At 37.2% G+C, this 23,686-nt stretch overlaps 1 long non-coding RNA gene across 2 annotated transcripts in view; it reads right to left on the bottom strand.

Annotated features, from left to right (window-relative positions):
• The window catches only part of LOC137766811 (uncharacterized), a 188,100-nt gene extending 165,131 nt beyond the window's left edge, over window positions 1–22,969 (bottom strand). For both annotated transcript variants that reach the window (XR_011074372.1, XR_011074373.1), the window contains exon 1: window positions 22,853–22,969. This is a non-coding gene — a long non-coding RNA (uncharacterized lncRNA). The remainder of the gene's footprint in view (window positions 1–22,852) is intronic.
• Between the last annotated feature and the right edge of the window lie 717 nt (window positions 22,970–23,686).

The following is a 23,686-nucleotide window of genomic DNA, read 5'->3' as shown; positions in this document are numbered from 1 at the left end:
TTGTTCATCACTGTTTGTTTTTTGTTTAGTTCTTCTAGGTCCTTTGTAAACAATTATTTTCTCACTCTGTGCCTCCATTTTATTTCTGAGATTTTGGATTATCTTTACTATCATTACTCTGAATTCTTTTTCAGGTAGGTTGCCTATTTCCTCTTCATTTGTTTTTTTTTGTTGTTGTTTTGTTTTTTTTTTTACCTTACTCCTTTGTCTGTAACATATTCTTTTGTCGTCTCATTTTTTTTTTTTTTTTTTTGATGGGTGAGGCTGTGTTCCTGTCTTGCTGGTTGTTTGGCCTGAGGCATCCAACCCTGGAGTTTGCAGGCAGTTGGGTGGAGCCAGGTTTTGGTGTCAAGATAAGGACCACTGGGAGACCTCACACTGATTAATATTCCCTGGGACCTGAAAATCTCTGTTAGTGCAGCAGTTTGGACTCAGTGCTCTCACCACAGAAGCTCAGGCCTGACCCCTGGCTTGGGAACCAAGACACCTCAAGCCACATAGCATGGCAAAGAGAAAAAAAAAGTGTAACAAACAGAAAAGAGCAGAACAATAACAAAATACAAAAATAAAATAATATTAAAAAATAAAAATATATTAGAAAAAATAACAATAACAATGAACCAACAACAAAACAAAACAGAACTCCACCAGTAAAAAAAAAAAATAAATTAAAAATAAAATAAAAAAGATTAAAAAAGAAAAAAAAATTTTAAAAATAAGATAAAATAAAAAATGAAAGAAAATTAAAAGATAAGAATAAAACAAGAAAAAGAAATAAATAAAAAGAAAAGATAAAAAGGTAAAAAAAAATTCCCTGGTGCCTCCTCTATCAGTGTTGTTGCCCACATAGTGAGGTACAGCCAACACTTGCCTCCCCATTAGGTCTCCAAGACCTCTAGGTATGTCTCTGGACCTGCTGTGTCAGTCCCACCTCTGTGTGTGTTCCTCTCACCAACATCTGTTCCTGAAGCTGGCCTGGAGCACACATGCCCACACAGGCCAGCTTGGGCACAGTCCTCCACCGGCATTCCCACAGGGTCTGGTGCAGCAGGAGGCGGGCAGTGTTCGGGTCAACTGCACCCACTCAGCCAGAGGAGGCCCTGTCAGGGGTGGCACTTGGGCTGCCAGGATCTGAATGGCCAGAGGAGGTTTTGGGTGGTGATGCTCAGGTCTGCCAGGACCCACACAGCTGGAGGCCCCAGCTGGGGCCAGGCTCAGGCCGGGGACCCGTGAAGTCAGAAGAGGCTTTGGCAGTGGGGTGCACTCCGGCCCGGGAACTGCATGGCCAGAAGAGGCCTTCACCATCATTTTCTATGAAGGTATATAGAGAGAGTGGCTACAGTTTACAAATTAGGCATTTTCTTGAAGGCTTAAGATTTTTTAATTGAAAAAAAAGTGTGAGAATACTTAATTTTTATATAAAGAGCCAAATCTCACATTCCTATCTCTTTTTACACCACTTTTGCACACCAAAATATAAATGAAAATGAACACTTCATCTTAATATTTGAAATAATAGCATATATGTTGTTAAGAATATTTCTGTTCCACTTGAATACATGTCTATAATCTGCCCTGTCCAAAATAGTAGGAGCTTGACTTATGTGGCTATTCAAATATGAAAAGTGGTTAGTCCAAGTTGAAATGCACTGTAAGTGTAAAATATGCACCAGATTTCAAAGACTTAGTAGCAAATAATGGAAAAATCTCTCATTGGAAAGTCTTTTATATTAATTACAGGTTTAAATAATAATATTCTGTATATTTTGGTTAAATAAAATATATTGCTAAAATTAATTTTACCTGTTCCTTTCTATTTTTATAATGCAGTTATAATGTATAGCTTACTGTTTCTATCTTTCTATTCCTACTGAATTACTTAATGAGAATAAAGTGAAATTTATTTACATTTATTCACATAGAAATGTGTCAAGCTAAAGGTCACAGATATCATTATAGGTTTTGTTTTATATAATATATTGCATTTTATGAAAGGGTTATATACATTTTCGGTGCCAACAGCAATAAATCAGTACCCCAGATACACAAAAAACATTCTAGAATTAATTGTTATATGTTTAAAAATATTGCTATTTTAATGGATATAAAGTGCTCTCTCAATGTTACTTTAATTTACATTTATAGTTTTTACAGAATATGAATATTATGTTTTAAAATTAATTAATTAATTAATCTTCTATAAATTGTCTTTTCCTTTGCCTATTTATTTGAATTTTTATAAGCTTTTAAAATAAATCTGAAGATTTATAAGTTTGTTTTTTTTTTAATCAGAAGAGACAAGATTGGTTCAAGATGTGAAGCAGAAGGACATGCTCTCACTCCCTCTTTTGAGAACACCAGAATCACAACTAACTGCTGAACAATCATTGACAGGAAGACACTGGAACTCACCAAAAAGATACCCCACATGCAAAGACAAAGGACATGCCACAGTGAGACGGTAGGAGGGACGCTACCAAAATAAAATCAAATCCCATAACTGCTGGGTGGGTGACTCACAAACTGGAGAACACGTATACCACAGAAGTCCACACACTGGAGTGAAGGTTCTGAGCCCCACGTCAGGCTTCCCAACCTGGGGGTCTGGCAACAGGAGGAGAAATTCCTAGAGAATCAGACTTTGAAGCCTAGTGGGATTTGATTACAGGACTTTGGCAGGACTGGGGGAAACAGAGGCACCACTGTTGGAGGGCATACGCAAAGTAGTGTGCGCATTGGGACCCAGGGGAAGGAGCAGTGACACCACAGGAGACTGAACCAGACAAACCTGCTAATGTTAGAGGGTCTCCTGCAGAGGTGGGGGGCAGATGTAGCTCACCAAGGGACAATGACACTGGCAGCAGACGTTCTGGGAAGTACTCCTTGGCGTGAGCCCTCCCAGAGTCCGCCATTAGTCCCACCAAAGAGCCCAGGTATGCTCCAGTGTTGGGTCGCCTCAGGCCAAAACAGGAACAGGGAGGGAAACCAGCCCCACCAAAGAGCAGACAAGTGAAAAAAAGATTTACTGAGATCTACCGACCAGAGCAACAGCCAGCTCTACCACCACCAGTCTGTCCCATCAGGAAACTTACTCAAGCCTCTTAGACTCATCCACCAGAGGGCAGACAGGAGAAGCAAGAAGAACTACAATCCTGCAGCCTGTGGAACAAAAAGCACATTCACAGAAAGATAGACAAGATGAAAAGGCAGAAGGCTATGTACCAGATGAAGGAAAAAGATGAAATCCCAGAAAAACAACTAAATGAAATGGAGCTAGGCAATATTCCAGGAAAAGAATTCAGAATGATAGTGAAAATGATCCAGGACCTCGGAAAAAGAATGGAGGCAAAGATCAAGAAGATGCAAGACATGTTTAACAAAGATCTAGAAGAATTAAAGAACAAACAAACAGAGGTGAACAATACAATAACTAAAATGAAAAATACACTAGAAGGAATCAATAGCAGAAAAATTGAGGCAGAAGAATGCATAAGTGACCTGGAAGACAGAATGGTGGAATTCACTGCTGCGGAACAGAATAAAGAAAAAAGAATGAAAAGAAATGAAGACAGCCTAAGAGACATCTGGGACAACATTAAAAGCAACAACATTTGCATTATAGGGGTCCCAGAAGGAGAAGAGAGAGGGAAAGGAACTGAGAATATATTTAAAGAGATTATAGTCGAAAACTTCCTTAACATGGGAAAGGAGATAACCACCCAAGTCCAGGAAGCACAGACAGTCCCATACAGGATAAAATCAAGGAGAAACATGCTGAGACACATAGTCATCAAATTGGCCAAAATTAAACAGAAAGAATAATTATTGAAAGCAGCAAGGAAAAACAACGAATAACATACAAGGGATCTCCCATAAAGTTAACAGCTGATTTCTCAGCAGAAACTCTACAAGCCAGAAGGGAGTGGCATGATATACTTAAAGTGATGAAAGGGAAAAACGTACAACCAAGATTACTCTACCCAGCAAGGATCTCATTCAGATTTGATGGAGAAATCAAAAGCTTTACAGACAAGCAAAAGCTAAGAGAATTCAGCACCACCAAATCAGCTCTACAACAAATGCTAAAGGAACTTCTTTGAGTGGGATAAACAAGAGAAGAAAAGGACCTACAAAAACAAACCCCCCAAAATTAAGAAAATGGTAATAGGAACATACCTATTGATAATTACCTTAAATGTTAATGGATTAAATGCTCCAATCAGAAGACACAGGCTTGCAGAATGGATACAAACACAAGACCCATATATAGGCTGTCTACAAGAGACCCACTTCAGACCTAGGGACACATACAGACTGAAAGTGAGGGGATGGAAAAAGATATTCCATGCAAATGGAAATCAAAAGAAAGCTGGAGTAGCAATATTCATATCTGAAAAAATAGAATTTAAAATAAAGAATGTTACAAGAGACAAGGAAGGACACTATGTAATGATCAAGGGATCAATCCAAGAAGAAGATAAAACAATTATATAAATTGTTATGCAATTGTTATGCAAATGTTATGCATATAAATATATATGCACCCAACATAGGAGCACCTCAATACATAAGGCAACTGTTAACAGCTCTAAAAGAGGAAAGTGACAGTAAAACAATAATAGTGGGGGACATTAACACCTCACTTACACCAATGGACAGATCATCCAAACTGAAAATTAATAAGGAAATACAAGCATTAAATGACACAATAGACCAGATAGATTTAATTGATGTTTACAGGACATTCCATCCAAAAACAGCAGATTACACATTCTTCTCCAGTGCTCATGGAACATTCTCCAGGATAGATCACATCTTGGGTCAAGAAATCAAGCCTCAGTAAATTTAAGAAAACTGAAATCATATCAAGCATCTTTTCTGACCACAATGCTATGAGATTAGAAATCAATTACAGTGAAAAAACGTAAAAAACACAAACACATGGAGGCTAAACAATACGTTACTAAATAACCAAGAGATCACTGAAGAAATCAAAGAGGAAATCAAAAAATACCTAGAGACAAATGACAATGAAAACATGATGATCCGAAACCTATGTAATGTAGCAAAGGCAGTTCTAAGACGGAAGTTTACAGCTATACAAGCCTACTTCAAGAAACAAGAAAAATCTCAAGTAAACAATCTAACCTTAAAACTAAGGGAACTAAAGAAGAACAAACAAAACCCAAAGTTAGCAGAAGGAAAGAAATCATAAAGATCAGAGCAGAAATAGATGAAAGAGAAACAAAGAAAACAATAGCAAAGATCAACGAAACTAAAAGCTGGTTCTTTGAGAAGACAAACCAAATTGATAAACCATTAGCCAGACTCATCAGGAAAAAGAGGGAGAGTACCCAAATCAAAATAATTAGAAATGAAAAAGGAGAAGTTACAACAGACACCACAGAGATACAAAGTATCCTAAGAGACTACTACAAGCAACTCTATGCCAATAAATTGCACAACCTGGACGAAATGGACAAATTCTTAGAAAGGTATAACCTTCCAAGACTGAACCAGGAAGAAATAGAAAATATGAACAGACCAATCACAAGTACTCAAACTGTGATTAAAAATCTTCCAACAAACAAAAGCTCAGGACCAGATGGCTTCACAGGTGAATTCTATCAATCATTTAGAGAAAAGCTAACACCCATCCTTCCCAAACTCTTCCAAAAAATTGCAGAGGAAGGAAAACACCCAAACTCATTCTATGAGACCACCATCACCCTGATACCAAAACCAGACAAAGATACTACAAAAAAAGAAAATTACAGACCAATATCACTGATGAATATACATGCAAAAATCCTCAACAAAATATTAGCAAACAGAATCCAACAACACATTAAAAGGATCATACAACATAATCAAGTGGGATTTATCCCAGAGATGCAAGGATTCTTCAATATACGCAAATCAATCAATGTGATACACCACATTAACAAACTGAAGAATAAAAACCATATGATCATCTCAATAGATGCAGAAAAAGCTTTTGACAAAATTCAACACCCACTTATGCTAAAAACACTCCAGAAAGTGGGCATAGAGGGAACCTATTTCAACGTAATAAAGGCCATATATGACAAACCCACAGCAAACCTCATTCTCAATGGTGATAAAACTGAAAGCATTTCCTCTAAGATCAGGAACAAGACAAGGATGTCCACTCTCACCACTATTATTCAACATAGTTTTGGAAGTCCTAGCCACGGCAATCAGAGAAGAAAAAGAAATAAAAGGAATACAAATTGGAAAAGAAGAAGTAAAACTGTCACTGTTTGCACATGACATGATACTATACACAGAGAATCCTAAAGATGCCACCAGAAAACCACTAGAGCTAATCAATGGATTTGGTAAAGTTGCAGGATACAAAATTAATGCACAGAAATCTCTTTCATTCCTATACACTAATGATGAAAAATCTGAAAGAGAAATTAAGGAAACACTCCCATTTACCATTGCAACAAAAAGAATAAAATACATAGGAGAGGGACTTCCCTGGTGGTGCAGTGGTTGAGAATCTGCCTGCCAATGCAGGGGACACGGGTTTGAGCCCTGGTCTGGGAGGATCCCACATGCCACGGAGCAAATGGGCCCGTGAGCCACAATTGCTGAGCCTGCGCGTCTGGAGCCTGTGCTCCACAATGGGAGAGGCCGCAATAGTGAGAGGCCCGTGCACTGCGATGAGGAGTGGTCCCCGCTTGCCGCAACTAGAGAAAACCCTCACACAGAAACGAAGACCCAACACAGCTATAAATAAATAAATAAAATTTTTTAAAAAATGGTATAGGAGAGAAATGTGGAAATGCTGAATCAATAGTGATTGTATTAAAAAGAAAAATACATAGGAGGGCTTCCCTGGTGGCGCACTGGTTGAGAATCTGCCTGCTAATGCAGGGGACACGGGTTCGAGCCCTGGTCTGGGAAGATCCCACATGCCGCGGAGTAATTAGGCCCGTGAGGCACAACTGCTGAGCTTGCGTGTCTGGAGCCTGTGCTCCGCAACAAGAGAGGCTACAATAGTGAGAGGCCCGTGCACAGCAATGAAGAGTGGCCCCCGCTTGCCGCAACTAGAGAAAGCCCTAGCACAGAAACGAAGACCCAACATAGCAATCAATCAATCAATCAATCAATCAATCTTTAAAAAAAAATACATAGGAATAAACCTAGCTAAGGAGACAAAAGACCTGTATGCAGAAAACTATAAGACACTGGTGAAAGAAATTAAAGATGACACCAAGAGATGTAGAGATATACCATATTCCTGGATTGGAAGAAACAATATTGTGAAAATGACTGTACTACCCAAAGCAATCTACAGATTCAGTGCAATCCCTATCAAATTACCAATGACATTTTTTCAGAACTAGAACAAAAAATCTTAAAATTTGTATGGAGACACAAAAGACCCCGAATAGCCAAAGCAGTCTTGAGGGAAAAAAACGGAGCTGGAGGAATCAGACTCCCTGACTTCAGACTATACTACAAAGCTAAGTAATCAAGACAATATGGTACTGGCACAAAAACAGAAACATAGATCAATGGAACAGGATAGAAAGCCCAGAGATAAACCCACGCATTTATGGTCAACTAATCTATGACAAAGGAGGCAAGGATATACAATGGAGAAAAGATAGTCTTTTCAGAAAGTGGTGCTGGGAAAACTGGACAGCTATGTGTAAAAGAATGAAATTAGAACACTCCTTAAAACCATACACAAAAATAAACTCAAAATGGATTACAGACCTAAATGTAAGACTAGGCACTATAAAACTCTTAGAGGAAAACTTAGGAAGAACACTGTATGACATAAATCACAGCAAGTTATTTTTTGATACACCTACTAGAGTAATGTAAATAAAAACAAAAATAAACAAATGAGACCTAATGAAACTTAAAAGCTTTTGCACAGTAAAGGAAACCATAATCAAGACGAAAAGACAACCCTCAGAATGGGAGAAAATATTTGCCAATGAATCATCAGAAAAAGGATTAATCTCCAAAATATATAAACAGCTCATGCAGCTCAGTATTAAAAAAACAAACAACCCAATCCAAAAATGGGCAGAAGACCTAAATAGACATTTCTCCATAGAAGACATACAGATGGCCAAGAAGCACATGAAAAGCTGCTCAACATCACTAATTATTAGAGAAATGCAAAACAAAACTACAATGAGGTATCACCTCACACCAGTTAGAATGGGCATCATCAGAAAATCTACAAACAACAAATGCTGGAGAGGGTGTGGAGAAAAGGGAACCCTCTTGCTCTGTTGGTGGGAATGTAAATTGATACAGCCACTATGGAGAACAGTATGGAGGTTCCTTAAAAAACTAAAAATAGAACTACCATATGAACCAGCAATCCCACTACTGGGCATATACCCAGGGAAAACCATAATTCAAAAAGACACATGCACCCCAATGTCCATTGCAGCACTATTTACAGTAGCCAGGTCATGGAAGCAACCTAAATGCCCATCGACAGATGAATGGATAAAGAAGTTGTGGTACATATATACAATGGAATATTACTCAGCCATAAAAAAAGAACGAAATTGGGTCATTTGTAGAGACGTGGATGTATTTAGAGACTGTCATACAGAGTGAAGTAATTCAGAAAGAGAAAAACAAAAATCGTATATTAACGCATATATGTGGAACCTAGAAAATGGTACAGATGATCTGGTTTGCAGAGCAGAAATTGAGACACAGAAGTAGAGAACAAACATATGGACAGCATGGGGGGAAAGCAGCAGGGGGTGGGGCTTGTGGTGTGATGAATTGGGAGATTGGGATTGACATGTATACATTCATGTGTATAAAATGGATGACTAATAAGAAAATAAATAAATAAATAATAAACATAAAAAAAAATCAAAAGAGAATGTTTCCATTTCAGTAAAAGTACTGTCTAGTAACTTTACATATTTATTTTACATTTAATCTTCACATTATCCTTAGACATAGGTATTACTAATCACATTCAAGTAATAGAAATAAAGACGTTTTAAAAAGTTTAGTGAGAATCACAAATTTATTACAAGAAAAGGCCCAGGCAGACTGTCTTCAAAGCCTGTATTTTTTTAAACTATGTAACTTTGTCCCTGTATAATAATTACTTTTGTTTACTATGTTCAATATAGCTATTTTCCACATTTTCACTGCCATTTTATTAAAAATTTTGCTATTTAAAAATAACACAGGTAAATAAATAAAAACCCACTTTTATAATTGAGGCAATATTTTTCTGGAACTTTTTAATGTGGTAGAAGTTTTGGGGAGAATTTTTTGAAAAATCAGAAAATAGAGATAAAAAAGCTAGATTTGGGGAAGAGACAAGGAGAAAAAAAGGGTACATTTAATTTTGGCAAAATTCTATAATGTAAGCATTTGTGAAAAGACCATGCTGTATTCATTCAGCAAATATTTACTGAATATATAAATAATCTAGGTGCGAAGGAGATGAGACAGAGTGCCTCCTTACCCAAGTGAGTTATTCAAGTGGCAAAGAACTGTAATAAAACACACTAATGCTGCCTAAATGTCACAGAATAATACACAAAAAAGTGATATATATATATATATATATATATATATATATATATATATATATATATATATATATATATATATAAAACCTCTATAAATAAGAATTTATGTATTAACCAAGGCAGAAGAGGATATTTCAGGTAGAGGCAATGGCATGAACTAATAGTTTAGAAAGCAATAGACATGTTGGAAAAACGCTGAAAATCTCAGATCTACTGATGCTTAGATTAGTGGGTTGGAAAGGAAGGGATTTGTTAAAACAGACCTTAATTACAACTTATTGAATACCTCCTATGTTGCCAACACTGTGGTAGGTGTTTTGCATATATTTTCTCTAATTCTCACATTTCTTTATGATTCTATTTACAGATGGGGATCCTGTACTTCAGAGAAATAAATAATTTGTTTCAGCTCACACATATCTAGTGATATTGGCTACATCAGGTGCTAACCCAAGTCTGTCGGGACTCCAGGGTTCCACCCTTTAAGTGCCATATTCCTTGGTTTGTGACAGGGCCTTTTAAATATTGTGATGTATTTGGGGGGTAAATTACACTTAAGATTCATATTTTAAGAAGACAAACCAAATCCATGATGTTTCTTGTAACTTGAAGACTTGGGAAATAAAGAGCCATTTAGAAAGCTACCGTGGGAGATCTGACAAGAGCCACTGAGAATCCCAACCAAGGCACGGTAAATCAGAATGGAAAGGAGGGGGAGGTTTCAAATCTCCAGAAGACTTGGGATAAATAATAGTGGAGACTACCTACTTTTAGCCAATAAATGAGAGAGAGAAATTGAGAGTGCCTACTATTTTTCTAGCTTGAAAAAATGTTTGATGATAATTATGCTGTTGAAGTCAGAAAGAAAACAAAATGAGTAAAGAAGACTGATTTCAGTTGTTTGGTTTTGAATTTGTGGATCCTGGAGAATACCAGTCTGGAGACACAGAAAATCCCTTGAAAATATAGGTCTGACACTTAAATGGGAGAATAGAGCTGAAAATGCACCTTTAGTCATTGGCCGAGATTGTCAGTTAAAGCCGCTGGAAGAGACCAAACATTCAGCAGAATGGGACCACAATGAAGACATGACAGGAGAGACTTTGGAAGTACCATGCAAGGCTCTGGCAAGCAGGGGTATGAAGATGGTGTTGGAGACTGAGAAAGGTTGGTAAGGGTGGAGGGTAAGCAGTAGAACAAGGAAAGAAGGGACACCAGGAAGCCACTACAGAAGTTTTAAGAAGCAAATAAACTTCCAGCTGGAAGATAAATAAGATTTGGGAATCTAATGCACAGAATGGTGACTATAATTAACATTACTGTATTATAAACTTGAAAGCTGTTAAGAGAGTAGACCATAAATGTTATCACCGCACGCTCAAAATAATCGTAATTACATGAGGAGATAGAGGTGTTAACTAACCTTACCGTGGCAATTATTTTGCAGTTATATAAGTGTATCTAGTCATCAAATTGTACCCCTTCAACTTACATATGCTATATGTCAATAATATCTCAAAAAAGCTGGGAAAATTTTTTTGAGTAGGAATAAAGATCAAATGCCATAAAGAAATTAGGCAGACCAATGACAATAAAGAAGCTACGGAATTTAATAATCAAGAAGTAGCCTTGATAGCCTGAAGGAAAATAGATTATGCCAAATGATAGCCTGAAGGAAAATAGATTATGCTAAATGTCTGTATGGTGAAAATTCATATTTAAGTTGTATTTCCATAAGTTACATTTCTATATAAAATAAGAATGATAACAATAATAGTAAGAACATCATTTGCATGGTATTTTACAATTTCCAAATATAGCTACTCATATATCCTTGTCTGAAGAAAAATCATTCTCTTTCTGGGAAAATTTCAGTCAGCTTTGAGGACAGTAAAATAAGATCTAACCCTCAAAGAAGCCAGGTGCTTTAACTCCAAACCCCACACTCTTTCAGATTCGTCACAGGATGCCTCTTTTGTTTAATGGAGCCCCAGTTTTTTCAAGTAGTGAGGAAGGTACTGACGTTCGGCAGAATGAATCCAGTGTTTGGCATTTGAGCTTGGATAAATCCTGGGTCTGCCATGCACAACCTGTGTGAGCCTCATCCCCTTGTCTGAACCAGAGGATAATGATACTCTTCTTTGAGGGTGGTTGTGTAAATTAAACTTGAAAGCAATTGAGAAACATGTGACAAGGAGCTGTCATTAAATAAATGTGTTCTTCTTTAAGTTCTATAAAAGAAATACAGTATGCTTATTTTAAAATATGACCAGTTATTTGTAACAATTACATATTTTAAACTAGCTAAGCAAGTGAAATAAATACTGCTAAAACACTGGGATTTTTAAAAAATAAATCAAAGGAATATGGCCATGTTCACAATCAGAAAAATATCCTGTTTTCCAGTCTCTGTAATTGCCTTACAGGCCACCAAATATAAGATTGGGTATTTCACATGTTAAATCTCACTTTTTAAATAATTTTAGGTCCAAAATAAGCTGCTGCTCTTGCTAAGTATTCAATAATATTTTTTTCAAAAGCTCTCAACAATTTTTCCCCATAGTTAGAGGTACATAGACATTTTGTAGGAAAACCTGTAAACATTTTCCTATGGATAGAGAAGATTACATTTTCATTTTTGATATCTTTTATAAAAAAATCACTTCTGAAGCAATGATTTTATAGAAATATTTCAAAATTTTAGTAGTAATATTGTCTAGTAGAAATGGACACAACTAAACTCAACATTGTATTTCCAGTTTTGCTCACAAATAGCTGCATGCTTCTGACAAGCCACCAAGTTTTCTTTCAGAGATTTTCTTCAATGAAAATAATAACTAAAAAGTATTAAATATTATGTTCTAGGCATATTAATTTCCATATGTTAAGTCATTTAATCCTCTCAAGAAACATATGAGGAAACATTTTGTGGACAAGAAAACTGAAATACATGGAAGGTTTAATTCATACTGCTAATAAATAATAAGCCAGGATTAAATAAAAACCAAGGAATTCTGACACTAGAATTTATGCTCTTAACCACTGCTGTCCTTCCCTCTGAGATGGCTGAAGCCATAGATTTCTGGAGATAGAGGAGCATCTAGAGAACACATCTGCTCCCCTTTCCATTTAACATATGAGGGCAAAATGAGGCATGGAGAGGTTATATAATGTGTCAGATTGGATCACAGTTAGATCAGGACCTATGGCCCAGCTCCACCAACTTTCTAAAACCTGTTTTACTACATTACCTCTCTTCTGAGCATAAAAATCATGATTTTATAAAACTAGTTTAATAAGGGTTAATCTTGTAACTGTAGCTTCTAAGTGGCATAGAAAGACATAATTATTATTGTGTACCTTGACATACACAGTAAAGTATCCTGGAATGGATCTCACAGATTTTCTAATCCAAAATTGCTCCAGTTATATTAATAGTAAAGATTTTATAGGTTTCATCAGATTTTGAAATTCAGTAAGATCATTCAATAAGAGACTGTGGCAGAGACTATTCCCATGTGTTCCTCTAGATTTTCTAGTCACCCTTGCAATTATGTTGGTCATGTGACTGCCTATGTAATACAGACAAAAGAGATGTAAAAAACTCACTGCTCTAGCCATTTAAAACACCCCATCAAGCCTTCTGGCCCTCTCTTTTGTCATGGTGACCTTGAAAGTCATGTTCTTCAAGAGCATGACTAAAAAACAGAAATGGCTTAAACCCATGAGTCAATACTTGGAGGAGAGACACCTAGCAAGACACCTGGTATGAATCAGATGATGCCTCAATAAGAAGTAAACATTTAAAGTATTAAACCATTGGTATTTTGGGTTTTATTTCATTCTTCAGCATATTCTACCCTATCCTGAATAATACACATATTGCTTTGAAATGGAGTGTGGCCATAGTGAAAAACCGACAGTTTGTGGTAATTAGTTCAGCAAATAGATGGCAAGTAGTTAGGAAATCGCTATCAGAGGCTGGAGTGACAGAAATACACCTTTTGCAGTAGTAAAACCTTTAGTATTACATGTCTGTGGTAACTTGAAAAGCTGTCCTTATCTTACCAAATTCTCTTTAAGGTCAGACTCTTGAACTCTAACATCTCTATCATTTCTACTACAGGAAGTAAAATGGGGACTATAAAAGTTATTTCTAGAAGTTGAAGAGGATAAATGACAGAAGATTTGAAAGCACTTCACACTAGTTAATATTGGGTGGGCCAAAAAGTGCCTTAGGTTTTTAAGGAAAAGTAAGACACATTTTTCATTTTCATGAAAAACTTTACTGTAAACAACGTATTCACCCTTTTGTTCCACTACCTTCTGCCATATTTCAGGCAACTTCATAATTCCATCTTCCCAAAACTTTTTATCTTTTTGACCAAAAAACTGTCCCAGGTGCCTTTTACAGTCTTCCAGGGAATTGAAATTTTTTTCATTAAGAGAATTTTGTAAAGACCAAAAAAAAAGGAAATCTGAAGCTGCAATGTCTGGTGAATATAGCGGATGAATCAGAACGTCCCAGCCAAGCTCTAACAGTTTTTGCCTGGTCATCAAAGAAACTATGCAGTCTTGCATTATCCTGATGGAAGATTATGCGTTTTCTGTTGACTAATTCCGGACACTTTTCATCAAGTGCTGCTTTCAGTTTGGTCTAATTGCGAGCAGTAGTCATTGGAATTAATCATTTGTTTTTCTGGAAGAAGCTCATAATAGAGGACTCCCTTCCAATCCCACCACATATACAATATCACCTTCTTTGGATGAAGACCGGCCTTTGGTGTGGTTGGTGGTGGTTCATTTGACTTGCCCCACGGTCTCTTCCATTCCACATTATTGTACAGTATCCACTTTTCATTGCCTGTCACAATTTGTTTTAAAAATGGAATGTTTTTGTTACGTTTGAATAAGGAATCGCGTGCAGAAATATGGTCAAGAAGGTTTTTTTCGCTTAACTTACGTGGACCCCAAACATCAAAGAGATGAACATAACCAAGCTGGTGCAAATGATTTTCAATGCTTGATTTGGACATTTTGAGTATGTCAGCTGTCTCCCACAAGGTATAATATTCATTGTTCTCAATTAATATCTCGATTTGATCGCTATCAACTTCAACTGGTCTACCCGACCGTGGAGCATCGTCCAGTGAGAAATCTCCAGCACGAAACTTCGCAAACCACTTTTGACATGTTCGATCAGTCACAGCACCTCCATACACTGCACAAATCTTTTTGTGCGTTTCAGCTGCATTTTTACCTTTCTTGAAATAATAAAGCATAATATGCCGAAAATGTTGCTTTTTTTTTCCATCTTCAGTATTAAAATGGCTACACAAAAATTCACCAGTTTTGATAAGTTTTTTTTTAATGCACACTGATATGACAGCTATCACAGTACAATCTAACAAAATTGTTTCGAATGAAGTTAAAGACAACTAAGCGCTACTAGAAACATTTTACTGGAAAAAACGAACAAACCTTTTGGCCAACCCAATATTTAGGCAGTTCTGAGAAACCTGAATGAAAGTAGAGAGAAAATTGGTAAGATGTAAACTGTAAGATAATATTTAATTCTCGAAAATATAAGATACCTCTAAAATAAATTCAAGTTTTAATAATATGAAATTAGGTAATGGAACCAGTGTCTCAAATTAAAATTTTAAGTTCAATTTCTATAATTAATGTGAAAAAGTAAAGTTTTCAAAACCTATCTCGAGCATTTAATTGTTCATTCATTTTGTATGCATAATGAAATACATTGTTATTAGAGACTAGCATTGATGTATATACACTACCAAATGTAAAAATGGATGGCTAGTGGGAAGGTGCCGCATAGCCCAGGGAGATCAGCTTGATGCTTTGTGATGACCTAGAGAGGTGGGATAGGGAGAGTGGGAGGGAGGCTCAAGTGGGAGGGGATATGGGGATATATGTATACTTATAGCTGATTCACTTTGTTGTACAACAGAAACTAACACAACATTGTAAAGCAATTATACTCCAGTAAAGATATAAATAAATAAATAAATAAATAAATAATAAATAAATAAATAAATACACTGTTATTAGTTAAAAGCACAAATTCTGGAGTCCAAAAGACCTGAGTTTAAGTTAGTTTACTGAATAATCACACTTAGTAACTTAACCCTTCAAAGCTTCAATTTTATCTAGAAAATGTAGATTAAAAAATTACTTCAATTTTTGGTAGAATAAATTGATAAAATACATTAATTACTTCGTATATTTTTATGGATCACAAAAGTACTAAAATATTGGTAGCTATTTTGTTGTTGCAGCAAACACTGCCATGATCATCACCACCATCTTTATACATGCTCAGTATCTTTCACCAAAGATAACTGATGAAATCAGTCTTCAGATATGGACTCAAAAGGACCCTGACCCTTAGGATTCAAACAATGTTGTTTTCAGAAACACTTGTGTTATACTGAAACATTCCCTCCACAATTATAAAATGACCCTATCTTTCAGTGGGATGGTTGGTTTATCTGAAAATAATTTTCAGGAATTTAAAGGATTTTTTGTTCTAGTTATTCATTTGTTTGTTTATTCTTCCAGTTTTATTGAGACATAATTGACATATAGCACTGTAAAAGTTTAAGGTATATGGCATAATGGTTTGACTTAGAAACATCATGAAATAATTACCATGGTAAGTTTAGTGAACATCCATTATCTCATATAAATATAAAATTTAAAAAGTATTTTTTCCTTGTGATGAGAACTCTTAGGATTTACTCTCTTAAATCTTTAAAAATGTTTGTTTATGAAGAAAGGTGAATATAAATTTCACAACTAAACAAAATAACATCACCTTTAATATCCAAAGGAAACTCAGAGAGTATTAGCCGTCAGCCCTTATCTGCATTAATCTGTCTTCCCCAACTAAAATTTAAAATTTTAAAATACGAAACCTTTGTGTTATTCAGTAAGGTTGCAGTTTAATTCTGTATTTAATCTTGGCAGATTGTCACCTATTGTTCTAAAAGAGTTTACATTAATTTGAAACATGAGGTGGGTAATCTGTTAGTTTTTTACAATGCAGCTGAAAACTATTTTGGCTCAATTAGTGACACCTTTTCACAGGAGTTTTCATCTGGAGCCCTCTCAAAAATTTTAACTGACCTCATTATTTCATTTAAAACTTTTGTGGGAGATTTTTAAAAGCACTCAGAAACCTCATGATTTGACAGAGGGTAATCTCAGAACACCTGAGCAGTACTGGACAGCAGAGAAAGAATGCTGGGCAGGAAGCACTTTGCAACAGACTGTGAATAGTGACATTTGACAATTTCTTTGCCATTCAGAAGCATGTCTAAATTACACTGAATGTAAGCCCCTGCCTCCTGACTTCATATGCTTTACACTAGATCATACCAAAATTTATGAGGGAATATATCTGTATGTATGTATACAAGTAGTATTAATTTTTAATTTTTTCTCAAAAGTGCATATATTTTTCAATAGTTTACATTGAGAGATAGTTGTGAGGAGAAAATCATTCCTCTCTAAACATTAGATTTTTAATCATATCAATGAATAATTAATCAGAACAATGGTATGTGAACTATCTTAAAGAAGCATAAGCGATCTGAGGTCACAAGACCTGACTCTGTCTTGACTGAATACATTAAAATATATAAAGAAAGCATGTCTTTAAGGAGAATTAGCTAGACATGAAATAAACCTAAAATCATTGAGCATTTACTACATTTCAAACAGTATTCTAAGCTCTTTAGAACATCTTTCACTTAATCCTTACACAAACAGTACAAAATAAATATGATTATTATCATATTAAAACTGAGGCCCAGAGGAAAAGGAACCTGCCCAAGGCTACACAGTTGGTAAGTGCTGAAATCAGGTTAGAAAAACAGCATCATAGTGGACAAATTTTCAGGGCTCATCCTAGCACAGTTCAGAGTAAACTTATTCTTATCCAATGGACTTGGAGTGTTTCATTCCACAGGCAAAGCTCTTCCTACTCTTGTAATAACAGAGATCAGATTATCTGAATTTGTTGTCATTGGACATTCTTTTCTTCTAATAAAATACATTTGCTCAGAATCCACACTCGTCAAGCAGTTTATAATTTGGTTTTCCATCTACAAGGATACAGCTCAATATGTTGAACTAAGTATTCTGATAGGTTTGATGGTTAAGTTTCTCATTATAAATTTATAAATTGCCCTTTTATTTGTATGCAATTGTTTGTAACAAGCACGTTTTCATCCAAAAGTAACAGAATACCAGACCAACAGTGGCTACAACACAGGGGTTAATTTTTCTCTTGTAACAAAAGACTAAAGATAGCTAGCTGCTGGTGTTGGTTTCATAGCTTGTAATGCCAGGACCTCTGAGATTAATTCAACCTTTTCATGGTCACAAGATGGTTACCTCAGTTCAAGGCATCAAGTCAGCACTCAGGGAAAGAATTAAGAGGAGAGCTTCCCTGGTGGTGCAGTGGTTAAGAATCCACCTGCCAATGCAGGGGACACGGGTTCCAGCCCTGGTCTGGGAAGATCCCACATGCCGCGGAGCAACTAAGCCCGTGCACCACATCTACTGAGCCTACACTCTAGAACCCGTGAGCCACAACTACTGAGCGCGTGTGCTACAACTACTGAAGCCCGCGTGCCTAGAGCCCGTGCTCTGCAACAAGAGAAGCCACTGCAATGAGAAGCCTGTGCACCGCAACGAAGAGTAGCCTCCACTCCCCGCAACTAGAGAAAGCCCGCGTGCAGCAACGAAGACCCAATGCAGCTAAAAATAAAATAAATTTTAAAAAATTATTTTAAAAAAGAAAAAAATAATTAAGAGGAAAGGTCTGTGTCTCTGATATCTGGATATTTTATCAGGGAAGAGAAAGCTTTTCCAGAAATTCCTTTGCCAACGTTGGCCAGAACTATTTAACATGCCCACTTCTACAAGTAAAAATACTGGAAGAATGAGGGTTTATGTTTTCCAATTCATATAGTAGGGAAGAAAAAGGAGAAACAAGCTGGAAAATTGTGTTGTGTTAGCCAAATTAGAATGACACTCATGAAAGAGAGACTGCCTCTAGGGTGGCTGACACATTTGGGTTCTGAGTCTGGAAGGCGATTAGCCAGACTCCGCCTATGAAAGATACACCAACATGAAGGAAAGTGTCAGTGAGACAAAGCAAGGCCAGTTGCTCCTGGTATGACCTCTACAGTGCATTTTCATCCGTTATGAGATTTCTAAAATTACTATTGAAAATTCCAAATAACCAAATATTTCCATCACAGTAGAAATATTTGTCTTGTAATTAATATAATGTTCTATCAAATTCATTTTTCCATATCCAAGTATCCATAGTCCCATAGTAGATTCCTAAAAATAGAACACACCAAATTCTGGGCAAGTCGAAAACTGGTGGGGCACCATGATCAACCAGAATTTTATTTACATGAACACCCGTGAGTCCCGTGGGAAATGTAGTTAGTAGAGTTCTATGATTGTTGAAGCACATGACCAAAAATTCAGAAAAAAACAATGACTCTCATTTACTATGGCATAAAAGGATTGGGAAAGAAACCCGACTTGAGGTAGAGAGTCCAGATCCATGGTTTGAAGATGCTGGTGGGTGCCAGAGAGAAGGAATGATTTTGAGAGTAGCAGTAGGTAAGTATAAAATCTGTGATCTGACTTATTCTCAGGTTCCTAGAATCAAAGGAACTGTGATTAATTTAAAGAACAAATGAAATGAAAATGCTCTGTGAATCAAGACCATTCTACTATTCTCTTCATTCTATTCACAAACTAGGGTTTTCAAGTTGTTGGCAAATACTTGTTACTTAGTAAATGCTTGATATATAAATACATATATAATACATATAATATATAAACACATATATGTACATGTATATAATATATAAACATATATAGCTATAAGTTCTCTTAAACTGAAAGTATTAGAAGCTCAATAAGGTGATCTCATGAATCTGAGGATGATTATCTTTCTACAGTCCTGAAGCATGCTCAGTGGGCAGTGAAAAATGAGCTATGGTACTGCCAATAGAAGCAATAGCTAGATTGAGGGTAAAGGCTTTCAGCTTAGTAGGTGGGTCTCAGGACCTGCAGAGGAGTGGGAGACAAGGGATTTGTAACATAGTGGTAAAGAATACAGTCTTTGGATATAAATATGGTTAGTTTGAAACTAGGTTCTTCCAGAAACTATGTGATATTTGTCAAGCAACCTTGTCATGAACATAGAGATGCTCTGCCCAGATGCACTGTCAAGGAAGGACTCATTGCTAAGCTATTGGAAGTGCTGTGGGCAGAAAGCCTGCAGCTGTCAATCCTTAAGGGATTGTTTGAGCTGCAGACTTCTCCCAAGGTTACAACCTTCCTGGAGGCCACATGCATTGGAGGCAGGGCTATAAACTTGGAACCATTTCAATTTCAGTCCAACCTGGGACAATTCTGACAGGTCAATTTTAGCTCCAGAGCTCCTGTACAGCCCGCTGAGGCTGTCCAAATTGCATCAAAGCCAGACCTTTCTCTCTGCCTAATCTTGCTTCTTTCTCATCCCTTTCACAGATACCAATTTCAAGGGCCATTCCTAATAAATATCTTGTACCTTAAACTTCATCTCAAGTCAGCTTCCTGGAGAACTCAACATGTGATATACCTCACTGAGGGTAACCTTAGATTTTCTCATTTGAAAAATGAATATTGGTAACAATACCAATCTCATATTTTGGAGTTTTATATTTTGTTAAGAAGTTTAAGCAAGAGATATTATTTTACTCTTGTTTTGCTACTGCACCCCCAGGCTAGTTAGGTCTGAGAACATGACATAAATAAAAAATCAGTCTAGTATCACATGGGTAAATTGTTCAAGGTCTAACTTGGCATAGATTGCATTGTGATATAATATCAAATGTTTGTGTTTGTTTTGCTTTAATAATCTCAAACAAATATTAAGACCTCTCTTTATTTATCTTGGCATTTATAACCAGAAATTTTGTCAGGGTTATACTATAATGATATAAATTATTACTAAATTTTTCTTCCAGAAAGCTTTTTGTAAATGAAAAAAGTTTCTTTGTTGCAGCATTTTCTAGTAACTATTATAGGACCACTGTTTACCTTCAACTGTAATTGATACTTTAGATGTTTTAAAAATTAGATTATAATTATTTATGACATTCTCTAATAAGGACACATTCTCCTTTTGAAACACTGTTTGAACTAATTTGATCTTTTCATGGCTTTTAAAATATTTCTATTTGTTGGAGGAGACATACAGGTCTTCGAAATCACTGAAAAGAGTGGTAGTCCAGATTATGTGAGGCAAACTACAATTACCACTATTGTTACTGTAATTCTTTTTATCAAATATCACCACAGGCAGAAGAAACATTTAAAGGTAAATTCATCAGTGAGTTAATATAACTATTATCAAGAACAAAGACTATCTTTAGTGTATTTAAAACCACATTTCCTGAGGTATTGAGAATATAAAGAAAATGAATGACACTATGTTAATATGTTCAGAATATATGGTATAATCTGAAAGATGATATAGTTGAATAAATTAAAAGGAGACAGGATCAAATTAAAAACTATAGTCACAATTATAGCAAATCTTCAAACAAATATGGAAGCTTATTATCCATAAAACCTCATGCTAAGCATTTCAGGGAATACAAAGATGAGTAAGTTTACAATTTCATATGCAAGGAAGAAAAGTGTACAAAAACCAGGATATAGTAAGTATAAGAAACAGAGGATATTTTAAGTATAAAAAATATTGACAAATACTAGCAGGTGTGAGTGAAAAATATTGCCTGCCATATCAGTAAACAAAAGATGTTGCAGTCATCAAGCCATCACATTATAGCCACCCTGCTGGTGAGTCCAGAGGGAACTCAGGATGGAGGCAGGATACCCCCACATCTAGCAGTCAGATGCTGTAGCCACCTTAACCGTGCACCCTGAGGAAACTCAGGATGAGAAAACACAGTATACTGGCCCCAGCTAGCTAAGGTGCATATGAAAGGAATGATTTCAGTGAGCCCAGACTCTTGCATCTTCCCATACATAGAGAAGAGCTAAATTCCTTAACTGGAGATATCTGGTTTTCTTTAATTAACAGTCATCTTTTGATGTTCCGATTACCTGGTCTCTGTTGCAAAAACTCCTACATATCCTGGCTCCCCCTTGTCTCTTTGGAGTAGTCCCTCAGAGCGATCTGAGAGTCCTGTCTCGAGGGATTAATGTTCTCAGAACGTCCACCGAATAAAACATAACTCTCAACTTTTAGGCTGTGCTTTCCTTTTGTTTTTCAGTAGACACAGGTATCAAGATAGGAAGAAATCACGTGTTTGATTAAAGAATTTAGAAAAGAATGGTGAAAATAGCTTTCATAAATGGCATCTATAATTTCAACATTTAGAACGGGAAAGAGGCAAGTTGGGGAAAGCCTATTCAGTAGAGAAACATGAACAAGTATTTCACGCCCAGGGTTACACAAAGGAAAATGGTGAACAGAAAACAGTAGAGGTGAGAATTCAGGGTATGTTTAAAGATGTAGGTGGAGATGTATGTAGAAGAGATAATTAGGTGAAAATTATTATTGAATAAAGATATACATTCATATAAACATTTTCCAAATTTAAGAATATATCTTTAATAGAGCTTCAAGATGGCGGAAGAGTAAGACGTGGAGATCACCTTCCTCCCCACAAATACATCAGAAATACATCTATGTGTGGAACAGCTCCTACAGAACACCCACTGAACACTGGCAGAAGACCTCAGACCTCCCAAAAGGCAAGGAACTCCCCATGTACCTGGTTGGGGCAAAAGAAAAGAGAAAAAAAGAGACAAAAGAATAGGGACGGGACCTGTACCAGCGGGAGGGAGCTGTGAAGGAGGAAATGTTTCCACACACTTGGAAGCCCCTTCGCGGGCGGAGACTGCGGGTGGCGGAAGGGAAGCTTCAGAGCCACGGAGGAGAGCGCAGCCACAGGGGTGCGGAGGGCAAAGCGGAGAGATTCCTGCACAGAGGCTCGGCGCCGAGCAGCACTCACCAGCCCGAGAGGCTTGTCTGCTCAGCCGCCGGGGCGGGCAGGGGCTGGGAGCTGAGGCTCGGGCTTCGGTCAGATCCCAGGGAGAGGACTGGGGATGGCTGCGTGAACACAGCCTGAAGGGAGCTAGTGCGCCACAGCTAGCTGGGAGGGAGTCCGGGAAAAAGTCTGGAGCTGCCAAAGAGGCAAGAGACTTTTTCTTACCTCTGTTTCCTGGTGCACAAGGAGAGGGGATTCAGAGCGCCACTTAAAGGAGCTCCAGAAATGGGAGCCAGCTCCGGCTATCAGCGTGGACCCCAGAGATGGGCATGAGACGTTAAGGCTGCTGCTGCAGCCACCAAGAAGCCTGTGTGCGAGCACAGGTCACTCTCCACACCTCCCCTCCCAGGAGGCTGTGCAGCCCACCACTGCCAGGGTCCCGTGATCCAGGGACAACTTCCCTGGGAGAACGCACGGCGCCCTCAGGCTGCTGCAACGTCACGCCGGCCTCTGCCGCTGCAGGCTCGCCCCGCCTCCTCCGTACTGCTCCCTCCCCCCAGCCTGAGTGAGCCAGAGCCCGCGAAGCAGCTGCTCCTTTAACCCCGTCCTGTCTGAGCGAAGAACAGACGCCCTCAGGTGACGTACATGCAGAGGCGGGGCCAAATCCAAAGCTGAACCCTGGGAGCTGTGCGAACAAAGAAGAGAAAGGGAAATCTCTCCCAGCAGCCTCAGGAGCAGCGGATTAAAGCTCCACAATCAACTTCATGTACCCTGCATCTGTGGAATACCTTAATAGACAATGAATCATCCCAAATTGAGGAGGTGGACTTTGGGAGCAACGATATATATATATATTTTTCCCTTTTTCTCTTTTTGTGAGGGTGTATATGTATGCTTCTGTGTGTGATTTTGCCTGTATAGCTTTGCTTTTACCATTTGTCCTAGGGTTCTGTCTGTCTATTTTTTTTTTTTTTTTTACTTAAAAATTTTCTTTTCTTAATAATTATGTTTTATTTAAATAATGTTATTTTATTTTACTTTACTTTATTTTATCTTCTT

The sequence above is a fragment of the Eschrichtius robustus genome, chromosome 6 (assembly GCF_028021215.1).
Source record: "Eschrichtius robustus isolate mEscRob2 chromosome 6, mEscRob2.pri, whole genome shotgun sequence".
NCBI lineage: Eukaryota > Metazoa > Chordata > Mammalia > Artiodactyla > Eschrichtiidae > Eschrichtius > Eschrichtius robustus.
Note: the sequence above shows the minus strand (reverse complement) of the source record. Positions and strands in the feature narration are given on the sequence as shown.